This window comes from Nelumbo nucifera, chromosome 5 (genome assembly GCF_055504915.1).
Source record: "Nelumbo nucifera cultivar China Antique chromosome 5, China Antique-T2T, whole genome shotgun sequence".
Classification (NCBI taxonomy): Eukaryota; Viridiplantae; Streptophyta; class Magnoliopsida; order Proteales; family Nelumbonaceae; genus Nelumbo; species Nelumbo nucifera.
Genome location: NC_142653.1, coordinates 41427574 through 41436246, shown reverse-complemented (window position 1 = coordinate 41436246; position 8673 = coordinate 41427574). Strand labels below are relative to the sequence as shown.

At 38.0% G+C, this 8673-nt stretch overlaps 1 pseudogene across 1 annotated transcript; it reads right to left on the bottom strand.

Moving 5' to 3' along the window:
• Positions 1 to 2503: 2503 nt before the first annotated feature.
• Positions 2504 to 4502, bottom strand: LOC148791458 (caffeic acid 3-O-methyltransferase 1-like; annotated as a pseudogene). Its single transcript, XR_016076387.1, has 4 exons — positions 4087 to 4502; positions 3610 to 3776; positions 3442 to 3506; positions 2504 to 2876 (listed from the first exon to the last, which is right to left on the bottom strand). The product of XR_016076387.1 is annotated as a caffeic acid 3-O-methyltransferase 1-like (transcript).
• Between the last annotated feature and the right edge of the window lie 4171 nt (positions 4503 to 8673).

The window sequence follows — 8673 nt, the reverse complement described above, 5'->3', positions numbered from 1 at the left end:
CCATCTTTGAATAGTACAATACAGACTAATAGAGAAGTGTACCAATGCCGAATTTGACAAAACTGTATGTTGTCAACTTTTGGATTGTTTCTGAACTTTAATAAAAATTATAAATTATAAATATAAGAACTAAAATAAATGATTTATATGTTTTATTTTACCAATAAATTACATGTTAAAAATGAAAGTATAGCTATTATTTAAAAAATAGAATTACTATATAAATAATAATTTTCAACAAAACTATTAAAAGTTGAAAATTCTGATTATGAAAACTAAAAGTAAAGTTATAATTATAGAAACTGAATTAAATAATTTAAGATTTAATTTCCCCCTAAAATTTAATAATAACTTAAAGTTAGTAATAATTTATTTTATCTTACTTAAATGATTTATATGTTTTGTTTTACAAAAATATGTACAATAAAACAATTGTTTGTTAAAATTGAAGGTTGGTGTTGGCTCTCATAAGGCTAACAATGGTTTCCTCCTCCATAGCCCGAAATAGATCTCTAGCAAATTCTTCATCGTTGAGGAAAAACAACCTTATTGTCTTGGAAACCAATTTTACCCAATGATCCTTCAAGCCATCTTCCTCTGATGACCCAACAATCAATTGACCGAAGGTCCCCTCATTAATTGGAGAAGTCTATTCATTATCCATTAACTGGCAATTTTCAACCTCAACCTCCCTAACTTCAAAGAGCACTAATCACTCTTAACCCTTTGAACTCTTAGGCAGCTCTAGTCTTTTCCATCTAGAGAAACCAAACCAAAAGCCCCAAGGGACAAGCTTTCCAAGGGAAGCTTGGAAATCCAAAGAAAAACCAAACCAAAAACATATTCTTCTCCTTCATGCCTTGCGTTCAAGTGCAAAGAGAGGGAATCTAACTTTAATTCCAAAAATCTTTCTTTTTCATCGATCTTCGCAGATGAAGCCACTGATTTCGAGCAATCTTTCTTCTTTGTCTCTCTTGCACAAGGGAAGACAGTCGTCCATTTAGAAACCCCATTTCAAGTTTCTTCTAGAATAACCCATTTCATCGGCCATTCCCTTCCAAATGATAAAGATTCTTCTTGCTCAAGACCTTGAAGCCATGCCTTACTGGGAGATTCTGAAGAGGGTCAAACGACTGAAACCGCATGAGCCATCACTAGGGACTCTTGGGTTTTTATTTCTTACAACCTTGTGCTTTATGTGTTGCTCCTTTTACTTTGAGTACACTATTGTCACTAGAGGGCTTTGCATTTGTGGACAGTTGAAGAAGTTCATGTGGTTGGGTTTTGATGTTATTGCTCGGGATGAAAGGGCAGGGTTCCTAGGAGAGGATGGGGACAGATCGACCCATGAGGCCATGACCCATTGACCAAACGTTTATCCCGTTTAAGTGTCACAACATTTTTTGGCCCTTTTGGTCTTATTGGGTCTTTGGGGGAACTGATCAACCCAAGCCCAATGCACTCTACAGCTAAGTTCTTTGTTAAGTTCAAACTATATATTGGCATCCAATGCACTCTACAGTTCATGCTTGAAGTGGCATGTAAATGAAGCATATTCTGAAATTCATAGTATGTATATTGGGTTTGAGACTTTAGGTCATATGTATTTGGTTGTGAGCATTACAATAATAGCTTGGAAAATCTGTAGATGTTGTTGATCATAGTGGCTTCATTAGTTTTTGAGCTGGGTAAAATCGACTTGAGGTAAATCGACTTCAAGAGCAACTGATGGATAGATATTGCTGCAGCCCAACAGAGCCAATACATAATACATTCTTCTCATCATCTTCCATGACTTCAACATGATTATCCAACGCTCTGTGTTTAGACTCCAAGTGCCAGCCATTCCCATATGTTCCAAGGAGTGGCAGCCTCAGGTTCCACGGAAGAATTAATGGCGGCCAATGGTAGAGTGGCCTCACCAAGCACCCCAATCGTGACCAGAAGACTACAATCCCTTAGATTCAAAGCCAACTTTGCAGACCAGACAACAACCCCTTTGATTCAATCTTCTTTACTCGCGAATATAGAAAGGATACAAGAAAAACTTTACCAAATTCATTTTCGAACAAAACCCAAAATTACACTCTGTTTCACAGCCGTAAAAGCATGGATTTCTGGATGATAAGAACAATATTAACAACACGAATAGAAAGAAGAAAACTTACCCAAATTCCTTCTTGAACAAAACCCATAACAACCCGTGTGCCATTTTGCTGTACCAGGCCGCTAGTGGCACAATCCGATTTACACCTCTACTCACTAGTGGGGCGTCCCAAGAGATTACAGCTGATTTGGATTCTGCGATCATTGGGCTTGCGCTAGGAATGGCAGAGTCTGTCCATATAGTTTGGACTTCGGAAAAAAGGTTCTATTAGGGCGAGGCATGTGTTTTGGGAAAGATTCTACTTGTATACTCTAACACCCCACAAATTAGAAAAGTATTTGTAAATATGACTCAATGAACAAAATGAAGTTTAGACATGACAGAATATGCACACCATAAGATCAAACAGACTACTTTCTTATAATGGTGAAAATTTAAAAACCACTATCTTTCAAAGGTAAAAATATGTGATCATTTGTGGAACTCCATAAGCCAAGTGTGGTAAGCACAACAAACAATTTCACATTTAGCAAAACCAGAGCTTATTGCCAAGGCCTCAAACTCCTTATACGTCCTCTCTTTTCCTCCGGAGCAAAAAGCTAGCATGACTAAATCATATTGGAAGGCAACCTTAGAGGCGTTACTATTCTCTGGAGCCATTGGAAGAATTGATTCCACAACAATCACTTTTCCCGATTTTGGTAGGGCTTTCCAACAGTTGTTCAAAAGCTTCAAGCAATGTTTCATCACTCCAATTGTGAAGTATCCACTACAAATATCAAGAAAACTAGAATAGTATTTCATTAAATAGAACAACAGAAAACAGATATTTGAAACAAAATGTAAAGGACTGATTCATCTCCTATTCTGAATTAGTAATGAACCAATATTATGGAGCCATTAAATCACAAAAGAATAGAACAGAAAGTACCCTGGCATAACCCTGTGCATTTTAATTTCCTAAATATATACCCTGTCTATATTTTGTTACCTATGATTGAAGGGCCAATGATGGACCCAGTTTGTTGCACTAACTCTTATAATGAAATTGCAACAATCTGAATAAAAAACAACTATATAAGAAAAGGAAAAATCTATGATATGGGATAAGAAAATGATGCCGTACTAATTGATGATTTTTTAGTTGATTTCAAAATTTTATTTGCTTTAATGACTTGAGCCTACAAAGAAATTCATAATGAAGTAATGGTCTTCTAGAGATCATGGATTATTATTATTATTTCTTTTGATAAGTGATTAAATATGGCTAATCTGCCTAATATGATGAATAACCCTACAATTTAGTTAATAAATAAACAAAAGAGCTAATTTACCTTCATAAAAATGGCTTCTCCTCTTGGGACACATTCAAACATATCCCCTCCAACATGTTCCACACCTGCCGCATAGTTATAATTATTCTATTAGAAATCTATAAACAGAAGTTATATTTATTTTTTCTAATATAATAATAATTAAATCAAGACAAAGAAAGCTCTTACCAGCATAGGATGGAGCTTCTGCTATGACATGAGGCAAATCAAAATTGATACCTTTGATCTGAGGATACTTGGATGTAATCATTTCTAGGGTGGTTCCAGTCCCACCCCGCACATCAACCACCTCTTTGAGACTCTCAAATCCATTGTTAGTCACCAGGTTGGAAAGAGTTCAAGTCAAGGTGAAAGAATCTAATTTTTCATACGTTACAATGAAAAAAAAAAAAAAGAACATTACTTCATAGAGAGATGAAAATAAGTTCATTAGAATTTGAACGCCATATTTATTTCTGCAGCTTTAATTGTTTCTAATTAGCTGCATATCCAAACTGAGAAGATAGAAGGGAAGTGATTTCGGCACATCACATTTATCATAAAATGGGGCGCACCCTTCATTATGAAACCAAGTGATGAATGTTTGAAACGAAAAATGTACAAGAGCGCTGAGTGCTGTGAGAAATTTACAGAGTAAGCTCATACCAGGAATCCAGGATCAGCTTGTCATGATTTATTAGCAGCAGAGGTACAAGAGAAATTCCATTCGGATTGCGAGTGAGAAATTTACAGACAGGAGCCAAGCCATAACGCCTTTCAACTTGGTCATTGTCCCGTTTGACGAGAGAGCATTTAAGAACAGAGTAGCTCGTCAGTAGAGACAAGACACGATCGAGCATGGTAGCTGCATCTGGGTATTCAGTGCGCAGGTGGAAGGCGATCTCTGAAGCCGAGAGGTAGGCATCAGGGCCAGCTCTAGATATGATCTCAAACATGTCTAGCTCCGTAGCCACTTTCAGAGCCATAGGAAACACTACAGCAGTTGCCAATTGCATGGCCACCAACATACAGTTCTCTACATTTGAGGGTTCAAAGTGATTACTGCCCCTGGTGAGAACCATATTCACTATATATTGGAACAGAAAATAGTTAAAAGTGAGAGCTATCTTCTCCCTTTTAGCTGGGAGCCTCAGAGGTTATGAAATAATATATAGAGGCTCCATGATACTAATGAGGTGTACGTATACGTATGATCTGATTTGTTTGATTTTATGACAAACAATAGGCTGCTAGTATCTGATTGAAAGTTCAAATGCTAATAACATTAGTTGGATGACATGTACATAAGAGAAGAGATAAGAGAGTAGAACTGAATAATAAAGTAGGAGAAGAGAAAGATTACAGGGAGAACATCTGTCACATTAGATGAAGTGTCTGTCTATATTGGTGGGGCCACAACAAATAAATCTAAGGCCACGATTCTTGGTTTTAGCCCTGTGCCAGGACCCCTTGTATTGGCATGCAGCTCACACTTTAGCTGAGGTAGATGTGGCATGAACAAAAGCCACACAACCCCTTGGCCTGAGCCCCCAAGAGTGGGCTCAACCAGAAGAAGAAGATCACAAAATGAGCCCGAAGAAAGACCAAAAAGCTAGCCGGTTTGACACCTTGAGATCCGTGTTGAGCCTCAGCCCTAGGACTTCAAGGCTCTGAACCTGGAGTCAAATGATGGGTTGGATTAACTCCTCGATCACATGGAGAGCTTCCAACCACATTCTATCAAATAACTCAGGTGTGGTACTCGGGTTTGGCACCGGGCTCAATTAAAAGCTGGAAGTAGTTTATGGATCTCCTGACCACCCATTATTTTTCCACTAGCTGATGTCATCCGAAGACCACATCAAGTCTCATGATGGTTTACCAGCTTTTTGACAAGGACATCCAAGAGTAATTGTGGAGGTTTAATCTGAGTCCCTATAGGTCTAGAACCTTGACCCGACTATATTGGTGACTACAAAAATCCATGGCATCGAAGACCCTAACCTGAGGTTTTCGTTGGCGAAGAAACCTCTAGATAACATGAAAGGTTTCCTTGTCGGAGCTTATAAATAAATGAATGTTGAGGAGTTGTCCATGTGCAAAGTGAACCAAGCAAGAAGAGGAAAAGAATGGATTAGTCTATTCTATCAAAATTAGTATTCTATATTTATCTCCTTAATTCTAGGAGAGATATTTCTAATCTAATTAGCTATATATATCTTATTTCTTTCTTTTTTATATACTAAATTAAGTCGCCCATCTTGTTTCCTGATTGTATTCCTAACTCTATTATAAATACGTTGTAACCTATTGAATTCAACATTAAGAAATATTATTTTCTCCATTTATCTTCTTTGTTTTTTCGTATCAAGGATGATGATCAAGGTGAGGTAACCACAAAAGATGCTGCCATGATAACATGTCGTCCATGCGTTTTAGATCACTTGGTCGATGCTCCAGGACTCCCCCCGATAAAGCACCAAAATTACACTCCACTAAATGCGATGAGGGGGGAGATCCTGTTGCAGATGAAGTTTGTTAACTACTTCAAGTGGCCTTCTCTCCTAAAGCGAAAACAACAAATAAGAACCAGGACCGCTACTACCACTTCCACAAGGCTAAGGGGCATGACACGAAGAACTGCTGGATCCTAAAGGTCAAGATTGAGGAGTTGATCCACTATGGGTACTTGAAGTAGTTCATGAAGGAGGATTGAGCTATCGAGTTGTCGAGGAACCAGCCCTAGTAGCCCAAAGATCCACTTCTTGGGGTAACCTCCATGATCACTAGTGGGTCGACAATGGTTGGCTGGATGTAGGTTATTGGCAAGAAGGATGACAATCTAGGAGTTGAAGGGCGAAGAAAAGAACCCCCTGAAGAGGCCTAGACCGAGGAGATGATTTACTTTAATGAGGACAATCTATGAAGAATCCACCATCCCCACAACGATGCCCTAGTCATCAAGTTGATCATTGCCAATTACGAGGTAAAGCATATATTTGTTGATAATGGCAATTCAACTAATAGTTTATTTGTAGAAGCATTCAACAAAATCAAGCTGGATAGGAAGGATCTCATCCTTACCAATATACCACTCGTTGGTTTCAATGGGACATCATCGACCCTATTGAGAGGTTTAACTTGTTGGTAACAACAAGGACCACATTGAACATGATTTCTTTAAATCACAAGTTTTTGATTGTTGACATACTATCACCCTACAACACTATTCTTAGCCGCCCTATCTTGCATGCACTTTGAGCTATGGTATCAACATACCACTTGACAATGAAGTTCCCAATCAAGCAAGCAATTGTGGTAGTGTGGGGGGACCACCTAGAGTCCCAAAAATGTTACATGTGGGCCTTGAAAGGAAAAGGAAAGTAGTTGTTGGTGGTCGACCTAGACCTCAAACCACTACTAGAGTCCAACAAAGACCGAGGACACCTTGTGGAGAGTGTTATCTCAGTTCCAATCTCAAAAGCTGTGCTTGAGAAGACAATGTAGATTGGATCATACCTCGAAGAGCCTCTAAAAAGCAAACTCACTTGAAAAGCAAAGAAATGAAACTTCACCCCATAGCAATGAAGGACCATTCACGAGGAGGTTGGGAAGCTCTTCAGTACCACATTCATTATAGAAGATAGAATACCTATGCTAGATAGCAAACATGGTGCTCATTAGGGGTGGCAACGAGCCAATATTTTCACGAGTTGCTTGAGCTCGACTCATGAAAAGCTTGGTTCGGCTCGATTTCAATCGAGCTCGAGCTCGAGCTCAAGCCCAATTCAGTGGCTCGATTAATAAACGAGCTAGACTCGAGCCTACTAGAGCTTGGCTCGTGAGGCTCGTGAGCCGGATCAAATATATATAATATATACAATAAAATTATATAAAATAATATATATATAATAAAAATATTATAATTATTAATGATTATAATTCTTTATTTTTAAATATAAAATAAATTTTTTATATATAATTTTTATTTTTATAAAATATTAATAAAATATATAATAAATATTTTTATAAAATATAAAACGAGCCGAGTCGAGCTGAGCTCGAGCCTGGTACTATTCATCTCGGCTCGGCTCGAATCCACCCCTAGTGCTCATTAAAAAGGCAAATAGGAAGTGGCATATGTGTATAGATTACACCGACCTAAAGAGAGCTAGCCCAAATGATAGCTTCCCCCTCCCTAGAATAGATCAGCTAGTAGACGCCACCTCGAAGTTTAAGATGCTAAGTTTCATGGTTGCCTATTCTGGTTACAACTAAATCTAGATGGATCATACAAAATAAGAGAATACTACTTTTGTAATTGAAATTGGTCTATATTGTCACAAGGTTTTGCCCTTTAGCCTTAAGAATGTTGGGAAAACCTACCAACATATTGTAGACAAGATTTTTTTCTGAATTAATAGGAAATAAAATTGAAGTTTATGTTGCCGATATGGTAGAAAAAAATAGGTTTTTAAACTCCCACATTGTTGATTTAACCAACATATTTAAAGTTTTAAGAAAATATGACCTGAAGCTCAATCTTAACAAATGTGTGTTCAGCGTTACATTGAGTGAGTTCCTTGGTTATATGGTTAAACCCAACATGGAATCAAAGCCAAACCTGAGAAGATCCAAGCAATCTTGGATATGCAACCTCTGAGGTCGGTGAAGGAAGTCCAAAATCTCACTTGTTAAGTCACCACCCTCGACCGCTTTATGTCTAAGTTGACAAGGCAATTCCTACCCTTTTTTCAAGAAATAAAAAAAGCCAAAGACTTCCAATGGATCAAGGAGTGCCAGCTCGCTTTTGATGAACTTAAACAGTACCGCGTCTCGTCATTCTTATTGACAAGGCCCAAGCTGGGGGATGAACTACTGTTTTAATATCAATAAGCAATAAGATAGTCAACTTGATACTGTCCCTAAATGTAGACAAAGTGCAATGACTTGTTTACTGCATAAGCAAGGTCATACATGTAGCCAAGACTAGGTACCCTAACATAGAGAAGCTTGTCTTTACACTTATAGTATCAACTCAGAAACTATAAGCCTACTTCCAAGTGTACATCATTGTCGTCTTCACTGATCAACCTCTCCACTAAGCCCTATAGAAGTCTAAAGTCTCAAGAAGACTGACATTCGGTTTGAGCCGCGCCTAGGGATCAAGGCATAGGTCTTAGCATATTTTATTGTAGAATGTATGTTCAGCATGCCAGCCTTGGAACCGGATAAGCCAACAACAAGCTTGGA